Genomic DNA, 26256 nt, shown 5'->3' with positions numbered 1-26256 from the left:
AGTTACGATGGGGAGGGCCCTTCCTCTCACGTGTTTGTTCAGCAACGTCAGGACTCCTGCGTAGTTGCGAGGGACAATTCGGGATTCTCCTCGAGGCTTGGCAGGGCAATTGGGACGCCTCTCCAACTGAGGCGGGAGACCCAGGGTCCCTTTCCATGTGCCACAGGAATCCTGGGACTCCTATCAAGTTTCACGAGGAGTCACGCATCGTCTCCTTTGGAGGCACTGACCTCCGCGAACCTCTGGAGTTTTCAGAGGATGTGAGGCCTCCGGTCGCGATGAGGTGGGGAACTAGGTCTTTCTCTGTGGTCTCCACAGGGAATTCAGACATCCTTTCGTCTTGGGAGATGCAAGACGAGCCTGCATTCAAGTCACTGCAGGGATATCCGGCCTTATTTCGAGTCAGGGCATCGCGGTGTCCATTCCACTTGAGGCTGCAAACTCAGGGTCCCTCTCACATACCTAGAGCTGAGAGAAGCCTCCTCTTGAGGTGCTTGTGGTAAGGTGGTATTCCTCTGGAGTCGAAGCCAGGGTCTAACCTCTCATCTCGAGTTGATTTTTGGTCCACGGAGCTCTTTCGTGTTGCTACAGTGACCTGAGGATCCCTCTAGCCTTGAAACAGTGTTCTTGGGGTTTCTCTGGAGTGCCATCAAGGAAATCAAGGCTCCTTTCATGTGTGATGTGCAACACGGAATTGCTCTTCACGCAGTGCAGGGGAATCGGGCCTCATCTTGCGGCGAGGGGGAAGTCTCATGGTTTTTCGCGAGTTGCGGCGGGAACCTGGGGTATATTCTCGAGTTACGACGAGGATGGCCCTTCCACACAGGTGTTTGTTCAGCGATGGCAGGACGCCTGCCTAGTTGAGAAGGACAACTCGGGATTCTCCTCGAGGCTTGGCAGGGCAATTGGGACGCCTCTCCAACTGAGGCGGGAGACCAAGTGTCCCTTTCCACGTGCCACAGGAATCCTGGGACTCCTATCAAGTTTCACGAGGAGTCACGCATTGTCTCCTTTGGAGGCACTGATCTCCGCGTACCTCTGGAGTTTTCAAAGGATGTGAGGCCTCCGGTCGCGATGAGGTGGGGAACTAGGTCTTTCTCTGTGTTCTCCACAGGGGATTCAGACATCCTTTCGTCTTGGGAGATGCAAGACGAGCCTGCATTCAAGTCACTGCAGGGATATCCGGCCTTATTTCGAGTCAGGGCATCGCGGTGTCCATTCCACTTGAGGCCGCAAACTCAGGGTCCCTCTCACATACCTAGAGCTGAGAGAAGCCTCCTCTTGAGGTGCTTGTGGTAAGGTGGTATTCCTCTGGAGTCGAAGCCAGGGACTAACCTCTCATCTAGAGTTGATTTTTGGTCCACGGAGCTCTTTCGTGTTGCTCCAGTGACCTCAGGATGCCTCTAGCCTTGAAACAGTGTTCTTGGGGTTTCTCTGGAGTGCCATGAAGGAAATCAAGGCTCCTTTCATGTTTGATGTGCAACACTGAATTGCTCTGCATGCAGTGCAGGGGAATCGGGCCTCATCTCATGGCGAGGGGGAAGTCTTATGGTTTTTCTCGAGTTGCGGCGGGAACCTGGGGTATATTCTCTAGTTACGACGGGGATGGCCCTTCCACCCACGTGTTTGTTCAGCCTCGTCACGACTGCAGCCTAGTTGCGAGGGACAACTCGGGATTCTCCTCGAGGCTTGGCAGGGCATTTGGGATGCCTCTCCAGCTGAGGCGGGAGACCAAGGGTCCCTTTCCACGTGCCACAGGAATCCTGGGACTCCTATCAAATTTCACGAGGAGTCAGGCATCGTCTCCTTTGGAGGCACTGATCTCCGTGTACCTCTGTAGTTTTTAAAGGATGTGAGGCCTCCGGTCGCGATGAGGTGGGGAACTAAGTCTTTCTCTGTGGTCTCCAAAGGGGATTCAGACATCCTTTCGTCTTGGGAGATGCAAGACGAGCCTGCATTCAAGTCACTGCAGGGATTTTCAGCCTTAATTTGAGTCATGGCATCGTGGTGTCCATTCCACTTGAGGCCGCAAACCCAGGGTCCCTCTCACATACCTAAACCTGAGAGAAGCCTCCTCTTGAGGTGCTTGGGGTAAGGTGGTTTTCCTCTGGAGTCGAAGCCAGGGACTAACCGCTCATCTCGAGTTGATTCTTGGTCCACGGAGCTCTTTCGTTTTGTTACAGTGACCTCAGGATCCCTCTAACCTTGAAACAGTGTTCTTGGGGTTTCTCTGGAGTGCCATCAAGGAAATCAAGGCTCCTTTCATCAGTGATGTGCAACACGGAATTGCTCTGCACGCAGTGCAGGGGAATCGGGCCTCATTTTGCGGCGAGTGGGAAGTCTCATGTTTTTCTCGAGTTGCGGCTGGAACCTGGGGTATAGTCTCGAGTTACGACGGGGATGGCCCTTCCACCCACGTGTTTGTTCAGCAACGTCCGGACTCCTGCCTAGTTGCGAGGGACAACGCGGGATTCTCCTCGAGGCTTAGCAGGGCAATTGGGACGCCTCTCCAGCTGAGACGGGAGACCAAGCGTCCCTATCCACGTGCCACAGGAATCCTGGGACTCCTATCAAGTTTCACGAGGAGTCAGGCATCGTCTCCTTTGGAGGCACTGATCTCCGGGTACCTCTGGAGTTTTCAAAGGATGTGAGGCCTCCGGTCGCGATGAGGTGGGGAACTAGGTCTTTCTCTGTGGTCTCCACAGGGGATTCAGACAACCTTTCGTCTTGGGAGATGCAAGACGAGCCTGCATTCAAGTCACTGCAGGGATATCCGGCCTTATTTCGAGTCAGGGCATCGCGGTGTCCATTCCACTTGAGGCCGCAAACTCAGGGTCCCTCTCACATAGCTAGAGCTGAGAGAAGCCTCCTCTTGAGGTGCTTGTGGTAAGGTGGTATTCCTCTGGAGTCGAAGCCAGGGACTAACCTCTCATCTCGAGTTGATTTTTGGTCCACGGAGCTCTTTCGTGTTGCTACAGTGACCTCAGGATCCCTCTAGCCTGGAAACAGTGTTCTTGGGGTTTCTCTGGAGTGCCATCAAGGAAATCAAGGTTCCTTTCATATGTGATGTGCAACACGGAATTGCTCTGCACGCAGTGCAGGGAAATCGGGCCCCATCTCGCGGCGAGGGGGACGTCTCATGGTTTTTCTCGAGTTGCGGCGGGAACCTGGGGTATATTCTCGAGTTACGACGGGGATGGCCCTTCCACACACGTGTTTCTTCAGCGACGTCAGGACTCCTGCCTAGTTGCGAGGGACAACTCGGGATTCTCCTCGAGGCTTGGCAGGGCATTTGGGATGCCTCTCCAGCTGAGGCAGGAGACCAAGGGTCCCTTTCCACGTGCCACAGGAATCCTGGGACTCCTATCAAGGTTCACGACGAGTCAGGCATCGTCTCCTTTGGAGGCACTGATCTCCGCATACCTCTGGAGTTTTCAAAGGATGTAAGGCCTCCGGTCGCGATTAGGTGGGGAACTAGGTCTTTCTCTGTGGTCTCCACAGGGGATTCAGACATCCTTTCGTCTTGGGAGATGCAAGACGAGCCTGCATTCAAGTCACTGCAGGGATATCCGGCCTTATTTCGAGTCAGGGCATCGCGGTGTCCATTCCACTTGAGGCCGCAAACTCAGGGACCCTCTCACATACCTAGAGCTGAGAGAAGCCTCCTCTTGAGGTGCTTGTGGTAAGGTGGCATTCCTCTGGAGTGGACGCCAGTGACTAACCTCTCATCTCGAGTTGATTTTTGGTCCACGGAGCTCTTTCGTGTTGCTACAGTGACCTCAGGATCCCTCTAGCCTTGAAACAGTGTTCTTGGGGTTTCTCTGGAGTGCCATCAAGGAAATCAAGGCTCCTTTCATGTTTGATGTGCAACACGGAATTGCTCTGCATGCAGTGCAGGGGAATCGGGCCTCATCTCAGGACGAGGGGGAAGTCTCATGGTTTTTCTCGAGTTGCGGCGGGAACCTGGGGTATATTCTCGAGTTACGACGGGGATGGCCCTTCCACCCACGTGTTTGTTCAGCCACGTCAGGACTCGTGCCTAGTTGCGAGGGACAACTCGGGATTCTCCTCGAGGCTTGGCAGGGCAATTGGGACGCCTCTCCAGCTGAGGCGGGAGACCAAGGGTCCCTTTCCACGTGCCACAGGAATCCTGGGAACCCTGTGAAGTTTCACGAGGAGTCAGTCATCGTCTCCTTTGGAGGCACTGATCTCCGCGTACCTCTGGAGTTTTCAAAGGATGTGAGGCCTCCGGTCGCGAATAGGTGGGAAACTAGGTCTTTCTCTGTCGTCTCCACAGGGGATTCAGACATCCTTTCGTCTTGGGAGATGCAAGACGAGCCTGCATTCAAGTCACTGCAGGAATATCAGGCCTTATTTCGAGTCAGGGCATCGCGATGTCCATTCACTTGAGGCCGGAAACTCAGGGTCCCTCTCACATACCTAGAGCTGAGAGAAGCCTCCATTTGAGGTGCTTATGGTAAGGTGGTATTCCTCTGGAGTCGAAGCCAGGGACTAACTTCTCATCTCGAGTTGATTTTTGGTCCACGGAGCTCTTTCGTGTTGCTACAGTGACCTCATGATCCCTCTAGCCTTGAAACAGTGTTCTTGGGGTTTCTCTGGAGTGCCATCAAGGAAATCAAGGCTCCTTTCATGTGTGATGTGCAACACGGAATTGCTCTGCACGCAGTGCAGGGGAATCGGACCTCATTTCGCGGCGAGCGGGAAGTCTCATGGTTTTTCTCGAGTTGTGGCGGGAACGTGGGGTATATTCTCGAGTTAAGACGGGGATGGCCCTTCCACCCACGTGTTTGTTCAGCGACGTCAGGACTCCTGCCTAGTTGCGAGGGACAACTCGGGATTCTCCTCGAGGCTTGGCAGGGCAATTGGGACGCCTCTCCAGCTGAGGCGGGAAACCAAGGGTCCCTTTCCACGTGCCACAGGAATCCTGGGACTCCTATCAAGTTTCACGAGGAGTCAGGCATCGTCTCCTTTGGAGGCACTGATCTCCAGTTCCCTCTGGACTTTTCAAAGGATGTGAGGCCTCCGGTCGCCATGAGGTGGTGAACTAGGTCTTTCTCTGTGGTCTCCACAGGGGATTCAGGTATCCTTTCTTTTTGGAAGATGCAAGACGAGCCTGCATTCAAGTCACTGCAGGGATATCCGGCCTTATTTCGAGTCAGGGCATCGCGGTGTCCATTCCACTTGAGGCCGCAAACTCAGGGTCCCTCTCACATACCTAGAGCTGAGAGAAGCCTCCTCTTGAGGTGCTTGAGGTAAGGTGGTATTCCTCTGGAGTCGAAGCCAGGGACTAACCTCTCATCTCGAGTTGATTTTTGGTCCACGGAGCTCTTTCGTGTTGCTACAGTGACCTCAGGATCCCTCTAGCCTTGAAACAGTGTTCTTGGGGTTTCTCTGGAGTGCCATCAAGGAAATCAAGGCACCTTTCATGTTGGATGTGCAACACGGAATTGCGCTGCATGCAGTGCAGGGGAATCGGGCCTCATCTCACGACGAGGGGGAAGTCTCATGGTTTTTCTCGGGTTGCGGCGGGAACCTGGGGTATATTCTCGAGTTACGATGGGGTTGGCCCTTCCACCCACGTGTTTGTTCAGCCACGTCAGGACTCGTGCCTAATTGCGAGGGAAAACTCGGGATTCTCCTCGAGGCTTGGCAGGGCAATTGGGACGCCTCTCCAGCTGAGGGGGGAGACCAAGGATCCCTTTCCTCGTGCCACAGGAATCCTGGGACTCCTGTGAAGTTTCACGAGGAGTCAGGCATCGTCTCCTTTGGAGGCACTGATCTCCGCGTACCTCTGGAGTTTTCAAAGGATGTGAGGCCTCCGGTCCCGATGAGGTGGGGAACTCGGTCTTTCTCTGTGGTCTCCACAGGGGATTCAGACATCCTTTCGTCTTGGGAGATCCAAGACGAGCCTGCATTCAAGTCACTGCAGGGATATCCGGCCTTATTTCACGTCAGGGCATCGCAGTGTCCATTCACTTGAGGCCGCAACTCAGGGTCCCTCTCACATACCTAGAGCTGAGAGAAGCCTCCTCTTGAGGTGCTTGTGGTAAGGTGGTGTTCCTCGGAGTCGAAGCCAGGGACTAACCTCTCATCTCGAGTTGATTTTTGGTCCACGGAGCTCTTTCGTGTTGCTACAGTGACCTCAGGATCCCTCTAGCCTTGAAACAGTGTTCTTGGGGTTTCTCTGGAGTGCCATCAAGGAAATCAAGACTCCTTTCATGTGTGATGTGCAACACGGATTTGCTCTGCACGCAGTGCAGGGGAATCGGGCCTCATCTCGCGGCGAGGGAGAAGTCTCATGGTTTTTCTCGAGTTGCAGCGGGAACCTGGGGTATATTCTCGAGTTATGACGGGGATGGTTCTTCCACCCACGTGTTTCTTCAGCGACGTCAGGACTCCTGCCTAGTTGCGAGGGACAACTCGGGATTCTCCTCGAGGCTTGGCAGGGCAATTGGGACGCCTCTCCAGCTGAGGCGGGAGACCAAGTGTCCCTTTCCACGTGCCACAGGAATCCTGGGACTCCTATCAAGTTTCACGAGGAGTCAGGCATCGTCTCCTTTGGAGGCACTGATCTCCACGTCCCTCTGGAATTTTCAAAGGATGTGAGGCCTCCGGTCGCGATGAGGTGGGGTACTAGGTTTTTGTCTGTGGTCTCCACAGGGAATTCAGGTATCCTTTCGTCTTGGGAGATGCAAGACGAGCCTGCATTCAAGTCACCGCAGGGATATCCGGCCTTATTTCGAGTCAGGGCATCGCGGTGTCCATTCCACTTGAGGCCGCAAACTCAGGGTCCCTCTCACATACCAAGAGCTGAGAGAAGCCTCCTCTTGAGGTGCTTGTGATAAGGTGGTATTCCTCTGGAGTCGAAGCCAGGGACTAACCTCTCATCTCGAGTTGATTTTTTGTGCACGGAGCTCTTTTGTGTTGCTACAGTGACCTCAGGATCCCTCTAGCCTTGAAACAGTGTTCTTGGGGTTTCTCTGGAGTGCCATCAAGGAAATCAAGGCTCCTTTCATGTGTGATGTGCAACACGGAATTGCTCTGCACGCAGTGCAGGGGAATCGGGCCTCATCTCGCGGCGAGCGGGAAGTCTCATGGTTTTTCTCGAGTTGCGGCGGGAACCTGGTGTATATTCTCGAGTTACGACGGGGATGGTCCTTCCACACACGTGTTTGTTCAGCGACGTCAGGATTCCTGCCTAGTTGCGAGGGACAACTCGGGATTCTCCTCGAGGCTTGGCAGGGCAATTGGGACGCCTCTCCAGCTGAGGCGGGAGACGAAGTGTCCCTTTCCACGTGCCACAGGAATCCTGGGACTCCTATCAAGTTTCACGAGGAGTCAGGCATCGTTTCCTTTGGAGGCACTGATCTCCGCATACCTCTGGAGTTTTCAAAGGATGTGAGGCGTCCGGTCGCGATGAGGTGGTGAACTAGGTCTTTCTCTGTGGTCTCCACAGGGGATTCAGACATCCTTTCGTCTTGGGAGATGCAAGACGAGCCTGCATTCAAGTCACTGCAGGGATATCCGGCCTTATTTCGAGTCAGGGCATCGCGGTGTCTATTCCACTTGAGTCCTCAAACTCAGGGTCCCTCTCACATACCTAGAGCTGAGAGAAGCCTCCTCTTGAGGTGCTTGTGGTTACGTGGTATTCCTCTGGAGTCGAAGCCAGGGACTAACCTCTCATCTCGAGTTGATTTTTGGTCCACGGAGCTCTTTCGTGTTGCTACAGTGACCTCAGGATCCCTCTAGCCTTGAAACAGTGTTCTTGGGGTTTCTCTGGAATGCCATCAAGGAAATCAAGGCTCCTTTCATGTTTGATGTGCAACACGGAATTGCTCTACATGCAGTGCAGGGGAATCGGGCCTCATCTCACGACGAGGGGGAAGTCTCATGGTTTTTCTCGGGTTACGGCGGGAACCTGGGGTATATTCTCGAGTTACGATGGGGTTGGCCCTTCCAACCACGTGTTTGTTCAGCCACGTCAGGACTCGTGCCTAGTTGCGAGGGACAACTCGGGATTCTCCTCGAGGCTTGGCAGGGCAATTGGGAAGCCTCTCCAGCTGAGGCGGGAGACCAAGGCTCCCTTTCCACGTGCCACAGGAATCCTGGGACTCCTGTGAAGTTTCACGAGGAGTCAGGCATCGTCTCCTTTGGAGGCACTGATCTCCGCATACCTCTGGAGTTTTCAAAGGATGTGAGGCCTCCGGTCCCGATGAGGTGGGTAACTAGGTCTTTCTCTGTGGTCTCCACAGGGGATTCAGACATCCTTTCGTCTTGGGAGATGCAAGACGAGCCTGCATTTAAGTCACTGCAGGGATATCCGGCCTTATTTCGAGTCAGGGCATCGCGGTGTCCATTCACTTGAGGCCGCAAACTCAGGGTCCCTCTCACATACCTAGAGCTGAGAGAAGCCTCCTCTTGAGGTGCTTGTGGTTACGTGGTATTCCTCTGGAGTCGAAGCCAGGGACTAACCTCTCATCTCGACTTGATTTTTGGTCCACGGAGCTCTTTCGTGTTGCTACAGTGACCTCAGGATCCCTCTAGCCTTGAAACAGTGTTCTTGGGGTTTCTCTGGAGTGCCATCAAGGAAATCAAGGTTCCTTTCATATGAGTTGTGCAACACGGAATTGCTCTGCACGCAGTGCAGGGTAATTGGGCCTCATCTCGCGGCGAGGGGGACGTCTCATGGTTTTTCTCGAGTTGCGGCAGGAACCTGGGGTATATTCTCGAGTTACGACGGGGATGGCCCTTCCACACACGTGTTTCTTCAGCGACGTCAGGACTCCTGCCTAGTTGCGAGGGAAAACTCGGGATTCTCCTCGAGGCTTAGCAGGGCATTTGGGATGCCTCTCCATCTGAGGCGGGAGACCAAGGGTCCTTTTCCACGTGCCACAGGAATCCTGGGACTCCTATCAAGTTTCACAAGGAGTCAGGCATTGTCTCATTTGGAGGCACTGATCTCCGCGTACCTCTGGAGTTTTCAAAGGATGTGAGGCCTCCGGTCGCGATTAGGTGTGGAACTAGGTCTTTCTCTGTGGTCTCCTCAGGGGATTCAGACATCCTTTCATCGTGGGAGATGCAAGACGAGCCTGCATTCAAGTCACTGCAGGGATATCTGGCCTTATTTCGTGTCAGGGCATCGCGGTGTCCATTCCACTTGAGGCCGCAAACTCAGGGTCCCTCTCACATACCTAGAGCTGAGAGAAGCCTCCTCTTGAGGTGCTTGTGGTAAGGTGGTATTCCTCTGGAGTCGAAGCCAGGGACTAACCTCTCATCTCGAGTTGATTTTTGGTCCACGGAGCTCTTTCGTGTTGCTACAGTGACCTCAGGATCCCTCTAGCCTTGAAACAGTTTTCTTGGGGTTTCTCTGGAGTGCCATCAAGGAAATCAAGGCTCCTTTCATGTGTGATGTGTAACACGGAATTGCTCTGCACGCAGTGCAGGGGAATCGGGCCTCATCTCGCGGCGAGGGGTAAGTCTCATGGTTTTTCTCGAGTTGCGGCGGGAACCTGGGGTATATTCTTGAGTAACGACGGGGATGGCCCTTCCACACACGTGTTTGTTCAGCGACGTCAGGACTCCTGCCTAGTTGCGAGGGACAACTCGGGATTCTCCTCGAGGCTTGGCAGGGCAATTGGGACGCCTCTCCAGGTGAGGCGGGAGACCAACGGTCCCTTTCCACGTGCCACAGGAATCCTGGGACTCCTATCAAGTTTCACAGGGAGTCAGGCATCGTTTCCTTTGGAGGCAGTGATCTCTGGGTACCTCTGGAGTTTTCAAAGGATGTGAGGCCTCCGGTCGCGATGAGGTGGGGAACTAGGTCTTTCTCTGTGGTCTCCACAGGGGATTCAGGTATCCTTTCGGTTTCGAAGATGCAAGACGAGCCTGCATTCAAGTCACTGCAGGGATATCCGGCCTTATTTCAAGTCAGGGCATTGCGGTGTCCATTCCACTTGATGCCGCAAACTCAGGGTCCCTCTCACATACCTAGAGCTGAGAGAAGCCTCCTCTTGAGGTGCTTGTGGTAAGGTGGTATTCCTCTGGAGTCGAAGCCAGGGACTAACCTCTCATCTCGAGTTGATTTTTGGTCCACGGAGCTCTTTCGTGTTGCTACAGTGACCTCAGGATCCCTCTAGCCTTGAAACAGTGTTCTTGGGGTTACTCTGGAGTGCCATCAAGGAAATCAAGGCTCCTTTCATGTGTGATGTGTAACACGGAATTGCTCTGCACGCAGTGCAGGGGAATCGGGCCTCATCTCGCGGCGAGCGGAAAGTCTCATGGTTTCTCTCGAGTTGAGGCGGGAACCTGGGGTATATTCTCGAGTTACGACGGGGATGGCCCTTCCACCCACGTGTTTGTTCAGCGACGTCAGAACTCCTGCCTAGTTGCGATTGACAACTCGGGATTCTCCGCGAGGCTTGGCAGGGATATTGGGACGCCTCTCCAGCTGAGGTGGGAGACCAAGGGTCCCTTTCCACGTGCCACAGGAATCCTGGGACTCCTACCAAGTTTCACGGGGAGTCAGGCATCGTCTCCTTTGGAGGCACTGATCTCCGCGTACCTCTGGAATTTTCAAGGATGTGAGGCCTCCGGCCGCGATGAGGTGGCGAACTAGGTCTTTCTCTGTGGTCTCCACAGGGGATTCAGACATCCTTTGGTCTTGGGAGATGCAAGACGAGCCTGCATTCAAGTCACTGCAGGGATATCCGGCCTTATTTCGAGTCAGGGCATCGCGGTGTCCTTTCCACTTGAGCCGCAAACTCAGGGTGCCTCTCACATACCTAGAGCTGAGAGAAGCCTTCTCTTGAGGTGCTTGTGGTAAGGTGGTGTTCCTCTGGAGTCGAAGCCAGGGACTAACCTCTCATCTCGAGTTGATTTTTGGTCCACGGAGCTCTTTCGTGTTGCTACAGTGACCTCAGGATCCCTCTAGCCTTGAAACAGTGTTCTTGGGGTTTCTCTGGAGTGCCATCAAGGAAATCAAGGCTCCTTTCATGTGTGATGTGCAACACGGAATTGCTCTGCACGCAGTGCAGGGGAATCGGCCTCATCTCGCGGCGAGGGGGAAGTCTCATGGTTTTTCTCGAGTTGCGGCGGGAACCTGGGGTATATTCTCGAGTTACGACAGGAATGGCCCTTCCACACACGTGCTTGTTCAGCGACGTCAGGACTCCTGCCATGTTGCGAGGGACAACTCGGGATTCTCTTCGAGGCTTGGCAGGGCAATTGGGACGCCTCTCCAGCTGAGGGGGGAGACCAAGTGTCCCTTTCCAAGTGCCAGAGGAAACCTGGGACTCCTATCAAGTTTGACGAGGAGTCAGGCATCGTCTCCTTTGGAGGCAAGGATCTCCGCGTACCTCTGGAGTTTACAAAGAATGTGAGACCTCCGGTCGCGATGAGGTGGGGAACTAGGTGTTTCTCTGTGGTCTCCACAGGGGATTCAGACATCCTTTCGTCTTGGGAGATGCAAGACGAGCCTGCATTCAAGTCACTGCAGGGATATCCGGCCTTATTTCACGTCAGGGCATCGCGGTGTTCATTCCACTTGAGGCCGCAAACTCAGGGTCCCTCTCACGTATCTAGAGCTGAGAGAAGCCTCCTCTTGAGGTGCTTGTGGTAAGGTGGTATTCCTCTGGAGTCGAAGCCAGGGACTAACCTCTCATCTCGAGTTGATTTTTGGTCCACGAAGCTCTTTCGTGTTGCTACAGTGACCTCAGGATCCCTCTAGCCTTGAAACAGTGTTCTTGGGGTTTCTCTGGAGTGCCATCAAGGAAATCAAGGCTCCTTTCATGTGTGATGTGCAACACGGAATTGCTCTGCACGCAGTGCAGGGGAATCGGGCATCATCTCGCGGCGAGGGGGAAGTCTCATGGTTTTTCTCGAGTTGCGGCGGGAACCTGGTGTATATTCTCGAGTTACGACGGGGATGGCCCTTCCACCCACGTGTTTGTTCAGCGACGTCAGGACTCCTGCCTAGTTGCGAGGGACAACTCGGGATTCTCCTCGAGGCTTGGCAGGGCAATTGGGACGCCTCTCCAGCTGAGGCGGGAGACCAAGGGTCCCTTTCCACGTGCCACAGGAATCCTGGGACTCCTATCAAGTTTCACGAGGAGTCAGGCATCACCTTCTTTGGAGGCACTGATCTCCGCGTACCTCTGGAGTTTTCAAAGGATGTGAGGCCTCCGGTCGTGATGAGGTGGGGAACTAGGTCTTTCTCCGTGGTCTCCGCAGGGGATTCAGACATCCTTTCGTCTTGGGAGATGCAAGACGAGCCTGCATTCAAGTCACTGCAGGGATATCTGGCCTTATTTCGAGTCAGGGCATCGCGGTGTCCATTCCACTTGAGGCCGCAAACTCAGGGTCCCTCTCACATACCTAGAGCTGAGAGAAGCCTCCTTTTGAGGTGCTCGTGGTAAGGTGGTATTCCTCTGGAGTCGAAGCCAGGGACTAACCTCTCATCTCGAGTTGATTTTTGGTCCACGGAGCTCTTTCGTGTTGCTACAGTGACCTCAGGATCCCTCTAGCCTTGAAAAAGTGTTCTTGGGGTTTCTCTGGAGTGCCATCAAGGAAATCAAGGCTCCTTTCATGTGTGATGTGCAACACGGAATTGCTCTGCACGCAGTGCAGGGAAATCGGCCTCATCTCGCGGCGAGGGGGAAGTCTCATGGTTTTTCTCGAGTTGCGGCGGGAACCTGGGGTATATTCTCGAGTTACGACGGGGATGGCCCTTCCACACACGTGCTTGTTCAGCGACGTCAGGACTCCTGCCAAGTTGCGAGGGACAACTCGGGATTCTCCTCAAGGCTTGGCAGGGCAATTGCGACGCCTCTCCAGCTGAGGGGGAGACCAAGTGTCCCTTTCCACGTGACACAGGAAACCTTGGACTCCTATCAATTTTGACGAGGAGTCAGGCATCATCTCCTTTGGAGGCAAGGATCTCCGCGTACCTCTGGAGTTTACAAAGAATGTGAGGCCTCTGGTCGCGATGAGGTGGGGAACTAGGTGTTTCTCTGTGGTCTCCACAGGGGATTCAGACACCCTTTCGTCTTGGGAGATGCAAGACGAGCCTGCATTCTAGTCACTGCAGGAATATCCGGCCTTATTTCACGGCAGGGCATCGCGGTGTCCATTCCACTTGAGGCCGCAAACTCAGGGTCCCTCTCACATAGCTAGAGCTGAGAGAAGCCTCCTCTTGAGGTGCTTGTGGTAAGGTGGTGTTCCTCTGGAGTCGAAGCCAGGGACTAACCTCTCATCTCGAGTTGATTTTTGGTCCACGGAGCTCTTTCGTGTTGCTACAGTGACCTCAGGATCCCTCTAGCCTTGAAACAGTGTTCTTGGGGTTTCTCTGGAGTGCCATCAAGGAAATCAAGGCTCCTTTCATGTGTGATGTGCAACACGGAATTGCTCTGCACGCAGTGCAGGGGAATCGGGCCTCATCTCGCGGCGAGCGGGAAGTCTCATGGTTTTTCTCGAGTTGCGGCGGGAACCTGGTGTATATTCTCGAGTTACGACGGGGATGGTCCTTCCACACACGTGTTTGTTCAGCGACGTCAGGATTCCTGCCTAGTTGCGAGGGACAACTCGGGATTCTCCTCGAGGCTTGGCAGGGCAATTGGGACGCCTCTCCAGCTGAGGCGGGAGACCAAGTGTCCCTTTCCACGTGCCACAGGAATCCTGGGACTCCTATCAAGTTTCACGAGGAGTCAGGCATCGTTTCCTTTGGAGGCACTGATCTCCGCATACCTCTGGAGTTTTCAAAGGATGTGAGGCGTCCGGTCGCGATGAGGTGGTGAACTAGGTCTTTCTCTGTGGTCTCCACAGGGGATTCAGACATCCTTTCGTCTTGGGAGATGCAAGACGAGCCTGCATTCAAGTCACTGCAGGGATATCCGGCCTTATTTCGAGTCAGGGCATCGCGGTGTCTATTCCACTTGAGTCCTCAAACTCAGGGTCCCTCTCACATACCTAGAGCTGAGAGAAGCCTCCTCTTGAGGTGCTTGTGGTTACGTGGTATTCCTCTGGAGTCGAAGCCAGGGACTAACCTCTCATCTCGAGTTGATTTTTGGTCCACGGAGCTCTTTCGTGTTGCTACAGTGACCTCAGGATCCCTCTAGCCTTGAAACAGTGTTCTTGGGGTTTCTCTGGAATGCCATCAAGGAAATCAAGGCTCCTTTCATGTTTGATGTGCAACACGGAATTGCTCTACATGCAGTGCAGGGGAATCGGGCCTCATCTCACGACGAGGGGGAAGTCTCATGGTTTTTCTCGGGTTGCGGCGGGAACCTGGGGTATATTCTCGAGTTACGATGGGGTTGGCCCTTCCAACCACGTGTTTGTTCAACCACGTCAGGACTCGTGCCTAGTTGCGAGGGACAACTCGGGATTCTCCTCGAGGCTTGGCAGGGCAATTGGGACGCCTCTCCAGCTGAGGCGGGAGACCAAGGCTCCCTTTCCACGTGCCACAGGAATCCTGGGACTCCTGTGAAGTTTCACGAGGAGTCAGGCATCGTCTCCTTTGGAGGCACTGATCTCCGCATACCTCTGGAGTTTTCAAAGGATGTGAGGCCTCCGGTCCCGATGAGGTGGGGAACTAGGTCTTTCTCTGTGGTCTCCACAGGGGATTCAGACATCCTTTCGTCTTGGGAGATGCAAGACGAGCCTGCATTTAAGTCACTGCAGGGATATCCGGCCTTATTTCGAGTCAGGGCATCGCGGTGTCCATTCACTTGAGGCCGCAAACTCAGGGTCCCTCTCACATACCTAGAGCTGAGAGAAGCCTCCTCTTGAGGTGCTTGTGGTTACGTGGTATTCCTCTGGAGTCGAAGCCGGGGACTAACCTCTCATCTCGACTTGATTTTTGGTCCACGGAGCTCTTTCGTGTTGCTACAGTGACCTCAGGATCCCTCTAGCCTGGAAACAGTGTTCTTGGGGTTTCTCTGGAGTGCCATCAAGGAAATCAAGGTTCCTTTCATATGAGTTGTGCAACACGGAATTGCTCTGCACGCAGTGCAGGGTAATTGGGCCTCATCTCGCGGCGAGGGGGACGTCTCATGGTTTTTCTCGAGTTGCGGCAGGAACCTGGGGTATATTCTCGAGTTACGACGGGGATGGCCCTTCCACACACGTGTTTCTTCAGCGACGTCAGGACTCCTGCCTAGTTGCGAGGGAAAACTCGGGATTCTCCTCGAGGCTTAGCAGGGCATTTGGGATGCCTCTCCATCTGAGGCGGGAGACCAAGGGTCCTTTTCCACGTGCCACAGGAATCCTGGGACTCTTATCAAGTTTCACAAGGAGTCAGGCATCGTCTCATTTGGAGGCACTGATCTCCGCGTACCTCTGGAGTTTTCAAAGGATGTGAGGCCTCCGGTCGCGATTAGGTGTGGAACTAGGTCTTTCTCTGTGGTCTCCTCAGGGGATTCAGACATCCTTTCATCGTGGGAGATGCAAGACGAGCCTGCATTCAAGTCACTGCAGGGATATCTGGCCTTATTTCGTGTCAGGGCATCGCGGTGTCCATTCCACTTGAGGCCGCAAACTCAGGGTCCCTCTCACATACCTAGAGCTGAGAGAAGCCTCCTCTTGAGGTGCTTGTGGTAAGGTGGTATTCCTCTGGAGTCGAAGCCAGGGACTAACCTCTCATCTCGAGTTGATTTTTGGTCCACGGAGCTCTTTCGTGTTGCTACAGTGACCTCAGGATCCCTCTAGCCTTGAAACAGTTTTCTTGGGGTTTCTCTGGAGTGCCATCAAGGAAATCAAGGCTCCTTTCATGTGTGATGTGTAACACGGAATTGCTCTGCACGCAGTGCAGGGGAATCGGGCCTCATCTCGCGGCGAGGGGTAAGTCTCATGGTTTTTCTCGAGTTGCGGCGGGAACCTGGGGTATATTCTTGAGTAACGACGGGGATGGCCCTTCCACACACGTGTTTGTTCAGCGACGTCAGGACTCCTGCCTAGTTGCGAGGGACAACTCGGGATTCTCCTCGAGGCTTGGCAGGGCAATTGGGACGCCTCTCCAGGTGAGGCGGGAGACCAACGGTCCCTTTCCACGTGCCACAGGAATCCTGGGACTCCTATCAAGTTTCACAGGGAGTCAGGCATCGTTTCCTTTGGAGGCAGTGATCTCTGGGTACCTCTGGAGTTTTCAAAGGATGTGAGGCCTCCGGTCGCGATGAGGTGGGGAACTAGGTCTTTCTCTGTGGTCTCCACAGGGGATTCAGGTATCCTTTCGGTTTCGAAGATGCAAGACGAGCCTGCATTCAAGTCACTGCAGGGATATCCGGCCTTATTTCAAGTCAGGGCATTGCGGTGTCCATTCCACTTGATGCCGCAAACTCAGGGTCCCTCTCACATACCTAGAGCTGAGAGAAGCCTCCTCTTGAGGTGCTTGTGGTAAGGTGGTATTCCTCTGGAGTCGAAGCCAGGGACTAACCTCTCATCTCGAGTTGATTTTTGGTCCACGGAGCTCTTTCGTGTTGCTACAGTGACCTCAGGATCCCTCTAGCTTTGAAACAGTGTTCTTGGGGTTACTCTGGAGTGCCATCAAGGAAATCAAGGCTCCTTTCATGTGTGATGTGTAACACGGAATTGCTCTGCACGCAGTGCAGGGGAATCGGGCCTCATCTCGCGGCGAGCGGAAAGTCTCATGGTTTCTCTCGAGTTGAGGCGGGAACCTGGGGTATATTCTCGAGATACGACGGGGATGGCCCTTCCACCCACGTGTTTGTTCAGCGACGTCAGAACTCCTGCCTAGTTGCGATTGACAACTCGGGATTCTCCGCGAGGCTTGGCAGGGATATTGGGACGCCTCTCCAGCTGAGGTGGGAGACCAAGGGTCCCTTTCCACGTGCCACAGGAATCCTGGGACTCCTACCAAGTTTCACGGGGAGTCAGGCATCGTCTCCTTTGGAGGCACTGATCTCCGCGTACCTCTGGAATTTTCAAGGATGTGAGGCCTCCGGCCGCGATGAGGTGGCGAACTAGGTCTTTCTCTGTGGTCTCCACAGGGGATTCAGACATCCTTTGGTCTTGGGAGATGCAAGACGAGCCTGCATTCAAGTCACTGCAGGGATATCCGGCCTTATTTCGAGTCAGGGCATCGCGGTGTCCTTTCCACTTGAGCCGCAAACTCAGGGTGCCTCTCACATACCTAGAGCTGAGAGAAGCCTTCTCTTGAGGTGCTTGTGGTAAGGTGGTGTTCCTCTGGAGTCGAAGCCAGGGACTAACCTCTCATCTCGAGTTGATTTTTGGTCCACGGAGCTCTTTCGTGTTGCTACAGTGACCTCAGGATCCCTCTAGCCTTGAAACAGTGTTCTTGGGGTTTCTCTGGAGTGCCATCAAGGAAATCAAGGCTCCTTTCATGTGTGATGTGCAACACGGAATTGCTCTGCACGCAGTGCAGGGGAATCGGCCTCATCTCGCGGCGAGGGGGAAGTCTCATGGTTTTTCTCGAGTTGCGGCGGGAACCTGGGGTATATTCTCGAGTTACGACAGGAATGGCCCTTCCACACACGTGCTTGTTCAGCGACGTCAGGACTCCTGCCATGTTGCGAGGGACAACTCGGGATTCTCTTCGAGGCTTGGCAGGGCAATTGGGACGCCTCTCCAGCTGAGGGGGGAGACCAAGTGTCCCTTTCCAAGTGCCAGAGGAAACCTGGGACTCCTATCAAGTTTGACGAGGAGTCAGGCATCGTCTCCTTTGGAGGCAAGGATCTCCGCGTACCTCTGGAGTTTACAAAGAATGTGAGGCCTCCGGTCGCGATGAGGTGGGGAACTAGGTGTTTCTCTGTGGTCTCCACAGGGGATTCAGACATCCTTTCGTCTTGGGAGATGCAAGACGAGCCTGCATTCAAGTCACTGCAGGGATATCCGGCCTTATTTCACGTCAGGGCATCGCGGTGTTCATTCCACTTGAGGCCGCAAACTCAGGGTCCCTCTCACGTATCTAGAGCTGAGAGAAGCCTCCTCTTGAGGTGCTTGTGGTAAGGTGGTATTCCTCTGGAGTCGAAGCCAGGGACTAACCTCTCATCTCGAGTTGATTTTTGGTACACGAAGCTCTTTCGTGTTGCTACAGTGACCTCAGGATCCCTCTAGCCTTGAAACAGTGTTCTTGGGGTTTCTCTGGAGTGCCATCAAGGAAATCAAGGCTCCTTTCATGTGTGATGTGCAACACGGAATTGCTCTGCACGCAGTGCAGGGGAATCGGGCATCATCTCGCGGCGAGGGGGAAGTCTCATGGTTTTTCTCGAGTTGCGGCGGGAACCTGGTGTATATTCTCGAGTTACGACGGGGATGGCCCTTCCACCCACGTGTTTGTTCAGCGACGTCAGGACTCCTGCCTAGTTGCGAGGGACAACTCGGGATTCTCCTCGAGGCTTGGCAGGGCAATTGGGACGCCTCTCCAGCTGAGGCGGGAGACCAAGGGTCCCTTTCCACGTGCCACAGGAATCCTGGGACTCCTGTCAAGTTTCACGAGGAGTCAGGCATCACCTTCTGTGGAGGCACTGATCTCCGCGTACCTCTGGAGTTTTCAAAGGATGTGAGGCCTCCGGTCGTGATGAGGTGGGGAACTAGGTCTTTCTCCGTGGTCTCCGCAGGGGATTCAGACATCCTTTCGTCTTGGGAGATGCAAGACGAGCCTGCATTCAAGTCACTGCAGGGATATCTGGCCTTATTTCGAGTCAGGGCATCGCGGTGTCCATTCCACTTGAGGCCGCAAACTCAGGGTCCCTCTCACATACCTAGAGCTGAGAGAAGCCTCCTTTTGAGGTGCTCGTGGTAAGGTGGTATTCCTCTGGAGTCGAAGCCAGGGACTAACCACTCATCTCGAGTTGATTTTTGGTCCACGGAGCTCTTTCGTGTTGCTACAGTGACCTCAGGATCCCTCTAGCCTTGAAAAAGTGTTCTTGGGGTTTCTCTGGAGTGCCATCAAGGAAATCAAGGCTCCTTTCATGTGTGATGTGCAACACGGAATTGCTCTGCACGCAGTGCAGGGAAATCGGCCTCATCTCGCGGCGAGGGGGAAGTCTCATGGTTTTTCTCGAGTTGCGGCGGGAACCTGGGGTATATTCTCGAGTTACGACGGGGATGGCCCTTCCACACACGTGCTTGTTCAGCGACGTCAGGACTCCTGCCAAGTTGCGAGGGACAACTCGGGATTCTCCTCAAGGCTTGGCAGGGCAATTGCGACGCCTCTCCAGCTGAGGGGGAGACCAAGTGTCCCTTTCCACGTGACACAGGAAACCTTGGACTCCTATCAAGTTTGACGAGGAGTCAGGCATCATCTCCTTTGGAGGCAAGGATCTCCGCGTACCTCTGGAGTTTACAAAGAATGTGAGGCCTCTGGTCGCGATGAGGTGGGGAACTAGGTGTTTCTCTGTGGTCTCCACAGGGGATTCAGACACCCTTTCGTCTTGGGAGATGCAAGACGAGCCTGCATTCAAGTCACTGCAGGAATATCCGGCCTTATTTCACGGCAGGGCATCGCGGTGTCCATTCCACTTGAGGCCGCAAACTCAGGGTCCCTCTCACATAGCTAGAGCTGAGAGAAGCCTCCTCTTGAGGTGCTTGTGGTAAGGTGGTGTTCCTCTGGAGTCGAAGCCAGGGACTAACCTCTCATCTCGAGTTGATTTTTGGTCCACGGAGGTCTTTCGTGTTGCTACAGTGACCTCAGGATCCCTCTAGCCTTGAAACAATGTTCTTGGGGTTTCTCTGGAGTGCCATCAAGGAAATCAAGGCTCCTTTCATGTGTGATGTGCAACACGGAATTGCTCTGCACGCAGTGCAGGGGAATCGGGCCTCATCTCGTGGCGAGGGGGAAGTCTCATGGTTTTTCTCGAGTTGCGGCGGGAACCTGGGGTATATTCTCGAGTTACGACGGGGATGGCCCTTCCTCTCACGTGTTTGTTCATCGACGTCAGGTCTCCTGCCTAGTTGCGAGGGATAATTCGGGATTCTCCTCGAGGCTTGGCAGGGCAATTGGGACGCCTCTCCAGGTGAGGCGGGAGACCAACGGTCCCTTTCCACGTGCCACAGGAATCCTGGGACTCCTATCAAGTTTCACAGGGAGTCAGGCATCGTTTCCTTTGGAGGCAGTGATCTCTGGGTACCTCTGGAGTTTTCAAAGGATGTGAGGCCTCCGGTCGCGATGAGGTGGGGAACTAGGTCTTTCTCTGTGGTCTCCACAGGGGATTCAGGTATCCTTTCGGTTTCGAAGATGCAAGACGAGCCTGCATTCAAGTCACTGCAGGGATATCCGGCCTTATTTCAAGTCAGGGCATTGCGGTGTCCATTCCACTTGATGCCGCAAACTCAGGGTCCCTCTCACATACCTAGAGCTGAGAGAAGCCTCCTCTTGAGGTGCTTGTGGTAAGGTGGTATTCCTCTGGAGTCGAAGCCAGGGACTAACCTCTCATCTCGAGTTGATTTTTGGTCCACGGAGCTCTTTCGTGTTGCTACAGTGACCTCAGGATCCCTCTAGCTTTGAAACAGTGTTCTTGGGGTTACTCTGGAGTGCCATCAAGGAAATCAAGGCTCCTTTCATGTGTGATGTGTAACACGGAATTGCTCTGCACGCAGTGCAGGGGAATCGGGCCTCATCTCGCGGCGAGCGGAAAGTCTCATGGTTTCTCTCGAGTTGAGGCGGGAACCTGGGGTATATTCTCGAGATACGACGGGGATGGCCCTTCCACCCACGTGTTTGTTCAGCGACGTCAGAACTCCTGCCTAGTTGCGATTGACAACTCGGGATTCTCCGCGAGGCTTGGCAGGGATATTGGGACGCCTCTCCAGCTGAGGTGGGAGACCAAGGGTCCCTTTCCACGTGCCACAGGAATCCTGGGACTCCTACCAAGTTTCACGGGGAGTCAGGCATCGTCTCCTTTGGAGGCACTGATCTCCGCGTACCTCTGGAATTTTCAAGGATGTGAGGCCTCCGGCCGCGATGAGGTGGCGAACTAGGTCTTTCTCTGTGGTCTCCACAGGGGATTCAGACATCCTTTGGTCTTGGGAGATGCAAGACGAGCCTGCATTCAAGTCACTGCAGGGATATCCGGCCTTATTTCGAGTCAGGGCATCGCGGTGTCCTTTCCACTTGAGCCGCAAACTCAGGGTGCCTCTCACATACCTAGAGCTGAGAGAAGCCTTCTCTTGAGGTGCTTGTGGTAAGGTGGTGTTCCTCTGGAGTCGAAGCCAGGGACTAACCTCTCATCTCGAGTTGATTTTTGGTCCACGGAGCTCTTTCGTGTTGCTACAGTGACCTCAGGATCCCTCTAGCCTTGAAACAGTGTTCTTGGGGTTTCTCTGGAGTGCCATCAAGGAAATCAAGGCTCCTTTCATGTGTGATGTGCAACACGGAATTGCTCTGCACGCAGTGCAGGGGAATCGGCCTCATCTCGCGGCGAGGGGGAAGTCTCATGGTTTTTCTCGAGTTGCGGCGGGAACCTGGGGTATATTCTCGAGTTACGACAGGAATGGCCCTTCCACACACGTGCTTGTTCAGCGACGTCAGGACTCCTGCCATGTTGCGAGGGACAACTCGGGATTCTCTTCGAGGCTTGGCAGGGCAATTGGGACGCCTCTCCAGCTGAGGGGGGAGACCAAGTGTCCCTTTCCAAGTGCCAGAGGAAACCTGGGACTCCTATCAAGTTTGACGAGGAGTCAGGCATCGTCTCCTTTGGAGGCAAGGATCTCCGCGTACCTCTGGAGTTTACAAAGAATGTGAGGCCTCCGGTCGCGATGAGGTGGGGAACTAGGTGTTTCTCTGTGGTCTCCACAGGGGATTCAGACATCCTTTCGTCTTGGGAGATGCAAGACGAGCCTGCATTCAAGTCACTGCAGGGATATCCGGCCTTATTTCACGTCAGGGCATCGCGGTGTTCATTCCACTTGAGGCCGCAAACTCAGGGTCCCTCTCACGTATCTAGAGCTGAGAGAAGCCTCCTCTTGAGGTGCTTGTGGTAAGGTGGTATTCCTCTGGAGTCGAAGCCAGGGACTAACCTCTCATCTCGAGTTGATTTTTGGTCCACGAAGCTCTTTCGTGTTGCTACAGTGACCTCAGGATCCCTCTAGCCTTGAAACAGTGTTCTTGGGGTTTCTCTGGAGTGCCATCAAGGAAATCAAGGCTCCTTTCATGTGTGATGTGCAACACGGAATTGCTCTGCACGCAGTGCAGGGGAATCGGGCATCATCTCGCGGCGAGGGGGAAGTCTCATGGTTTTTCTCGAGTTGCGGCGGGAACCTGGTGTATATTCTCGAGTTACGACGGGGATGGCCCTTCCACCCACGTGTTTGTTCAGCGACGTCAGGACTCCTGCCTAGTTGCGAGGGACAACTCGGGATTCTCCTCGAGGCTTGGCAGGGCAATTGGGACGCCTCTCCAGCTGAGGCGGGAGACCAAGGGTCCCTTTCCACGTGCCACAGGAATCCTGGGACTCCTGTCAAGTTTCACGAGGAGTCAGGCATCACCTTCTGTGGAGGCACTGATCTCCGCGTACCTCTGGAGTTTTCAAAGGATGTGAGGCCTCCGGTCGTGATGAGGTGGGGAACTAGGTCTTTCTCCGTGGTCTCCGCAGGGGATTCAGACATCCTTTCGTCTTGGGAGATGCAAGACGAGCCTGCATTCAAGTCACTGCAGGGATATCTGGCCTTATTTCGAGTCAGGGCATCGCGGTGTCCATTCCACTTGAGGCCGCAAACTCAGGGTCCCTCTCACATACCTAGAGCTGAGAGAAGCCTCCTTTTGAGGTGCTCGTGGTAAGGTGGTATTCCTCTGGAGTCGAAGCCAGGGACTAACCACTCATCTCGAGTTGATTTTTGGTCCACGGAGCTCTTTCGTGTTGCTACAGTGACCTCAGGATCCCTCTAGCCTTGAAAAAGTGTTCTTGGGGTTTCTCTGGAGTGCCATCAAGGAAATCAAGGCTCCTTTCATGTGTGATGTGCAACACGGAATTGCTCTGCACGCAGTGCAGGGAAATCGGCCTCATCTCGCGGCGAGGGGGAAGTCTCATGGTTTTTCTCGAGTTGCGGCGGGAACCTGGGGTATATTCTCGAGTTACGACGGGGATGGCCCTTCCACACACGTGCTTGTTCAGCGACGTCAGGACTCCTGCCAAGTTGCGAGGGACAACTCGGGATTCTCCTCAAGGCTTGGCAGGGCAATTGCGACGCCTCTCCAGCTGAGGGGGAGACCAAGTGTCCCTTTCCACGTGACACAGGAAACCTTGGACTCCTATCAAGTTTGACGAGGAGTCAGGCATCATCTCCTTTGGAGGCAAGGATCTCCGCGTACCTCTGGAGTTTACAAAGAATGTGAGGCCTCTGGTCGCGATGAGGTGGGGAACTAGGTGTTTCTCTGTGGTCTCCACAGGGGATTCAGACACCCTTTCGTCTTGGGAGATGCAAGACGAGCCTGCATTCAAGTCACTGCAGGAATATCCGGCCTTATTTCACGGCAGGGCATCGCGGTGTCCATTCCACTTGAGGCCGCAAACTCAGGGTCCCTCTCACATAGCTAGAGCTGAGAGAAGCCTCCTCTTGAGGTGCTTGTGGTAAGGTGGTGTTCCTCTGGAGTCGAAGCCAGGGACTAACCTCTCATCTCGAGTTGATTTTTGGTCCACGGAGGTCTTTCGTGTTGCTACAGTGACCTCAGGATCCCTCTAGCCTTGAAACAATGTTCTTGGGGTTTCTCTGGAGTGCCATCAAGGAAATCAAGGCTCCTTTCATGTGTGATGTGCAACACGGAATTGCTCTGCACGCAGTGCAGGGGAATCGGGCCTCATCTCGTGGCGAGGGGGAAGTCTCATGGTTTTTCTCGAGTTGCGGCGGGAACCTGGGGTATATTCTCGAGTTACGACGGGGATGGCCCTTCCTCTCACGTGTTTGTTCATCGACGTCAGGTCTCCTGCCTAGTTGCGAGGGATAATTCGGGATTCTCCTCGAGGCTTGGCAGGGCAATTGGGACGCCTCTCCAGGTGAGGCGGGAGACCAAGTGTCCCTTTCCACGTGCCACAGGAATCCTGGGACTCTGATAAAGTTTCACGAGGAGTCAGGCATCGTCTCCTTTGGAGGCCCTGATCTCCGCGTACCTCTGGAGTTTTCAAAGGATGTGAGGCCTCCGGTCGTGATGAGGTGGGGAACTAGATCTTTCTCTGTGGTCTCCACAAAGAATTCAGACACCCTTTCGTTTGGGAGATGCAAGACGAGCCTGCATTCAAGTCACTGCAGGGATATCCGGCCTTATTTCGAGTCAGGGCATCGCGGTGTCCATTCCACTTGAGGCCGCAAACTCAGGGTCCCTCTCACATACCTAGAGCTAAGAGAAGCCTCCTCTTGAGGTGCTTGTGGTAAGTTGGTATTCCTCTGGATTCGAAGCCAGGGACTAACCTCTCATCTCGAGTTGATTTTTGGTCCACGGAGCTCTTTCATGTTGCTACAGTGACCTCAGGATCCCTCTAGCCTTGAAACAGTGTTCTTGGGGTTTCTCTGGAGTGCCATCAAGGAAATCAAGGCTCCTTTCATGTGTGATGTGCAACACGGAATTGCTCTGCACGCTGTGCAGGGGAATCGGGCCTCATCTCGTGGCGAGGGGGAAGTCTCATGGTTTTTCTCGAGTTGCGGCGGGAACCTGGGCTATATTCTCGAGTTACGACAGGGATGGCATTTCCACACACGTGTTTCTTCAGCGACGTCAGGACTCCTGCCTAGTTGCGAGGGACAACTCGGGATTCTCCTCGAGGCTTGGCAGGGCAATTGGGACGCCTCTCCAGGTGAGGCGGGAGACCAAGGTTCCCTTTCCACGTGCCACAGGAATCCTGGGACTCCTACCAAGATTCACGGGGAGTCAGGCATCGTCTCCTTTGGAGGCACTTATCTCCGCGTACCTCTGGAGTTTTCAAAGGATGTGAGGCCTCCGGTCGCGATCAGGTGGCGAACTAGGTCTTTCTCTGTGGTCTCCACAGGGGATTCAGACATCCTTTCGTCTTGGGAGATACAAGAGAAGCCTGCATTCAAGTCACTGCAGGGATATCCGGCCTTATTTCGAGTCAGGGCATTGCGGTGTCCATTCCACTTGAGGCCGCAAATTCAGGGTCCCTCTCACATACCTAGAGCTGAGAGAAGCCTCCTCTTGAGGTGCTTGTGGTAAGGTGGTATTCCTCTGAAGTCGAAGCCAGGGATTAACCTCTCATCTGGAGTTGATTTTTGGCCACGGAGCTCTTTCGTGTTGCTACAGTGACCTCAGGATCCCTCCAGCCTTGAAACAGTGTTCTTGGGGTTTCTCTGGAGTGCCATCAAGGAAATCAAGGCTCCTTTCATGTGTGATGTGCAACACGGAATTGCTCTGCACGCAGTGCAGGGGAATCGGGCCTCATCTCGTGGCGAGGGGGAAGTCTCATCGTTTTTCTCGAGTTGCGGCGGGAACCTGGGGTATATTCTCGAGTTACGACGGGGATGGCCCTTCCACCCACGTGTTTGTTCAGCGACATCAGGACTTCTGCTTAGTTGCGAGGGACAACTCGGGATTCTCCTCGAGGCTTGGCAGGGCAATTGGGACGCCTCTCCAGCTGCAGCGGGAGACCAAGTGTTCCTTTCCACGTTCCACAGGAATCCTTGGACTCCTATCAAGTTTCACGAGGAGTCAGGCATCGTCTCCTTTGGAGGCCCTGATCTCCGCGTACCTCTGGAGTTTTCAAAGGATTTGAGGCCTCCGGTCGTGATGAGGTGGGGAACTAGGTCTTACTCTGTGGTCTCCACAGGGGATTCAGACATCCTTTCGTCTTGGGAGATGCAAGACGAGCCTGCATTCAAGTCACTGCAGGGATATCTGGCCTTATTTCGAGTCAGGGCATCGCGGTGTCCATTCCACTTGAGGCCGCAAACTCAGGGTCCCTCTCACATACCTAGAGCTGAGAGAAGCCTCCTCTTGAGGTGCTTGTGGTAAGGTGGTATTCCTCTGGAGTCGAAGCCAGGGACTCACCTCTCATCTCGATTTGATTTTTGGTCCACGGAGCTCTTTCGTGTTGCTACAGTGACCTCAGGATCCCTCTAGCCTTGAAACAGTGTTCTTGGGGTTTCTCTGGAGTGCCATCAAGGAAATCAAGGCTCCTTTCATGTGTGATGTGCAACACGGAATTGCTCTGCACGCAGTGCAGGGGAATCGGCCTCATCTCGCGGCGAGGGGGAAGTCTCATGGTTTTTCTCGAGTTGCGGCGGGAACCTGGGGTATATTCTCGAGTTACGACGGGG

The sequence above is a fragment of the Cervus elaphus genome, chromosome 24, assembly GCF_910594005.1.
Source record: "Cervus elaphus chromosome 24, mCerEla1.1, whole genome shotgun sequence".
In the NCBI taxonomy this organism is placed as follows: Eukaryota; Metazoa; Chordata; class Mammalia; order Artiodactyla; family Cervidae; genus Cervus; species Cervus elaphus.
Note: the sequence above shows the minus strand (reverse complement) of the source record.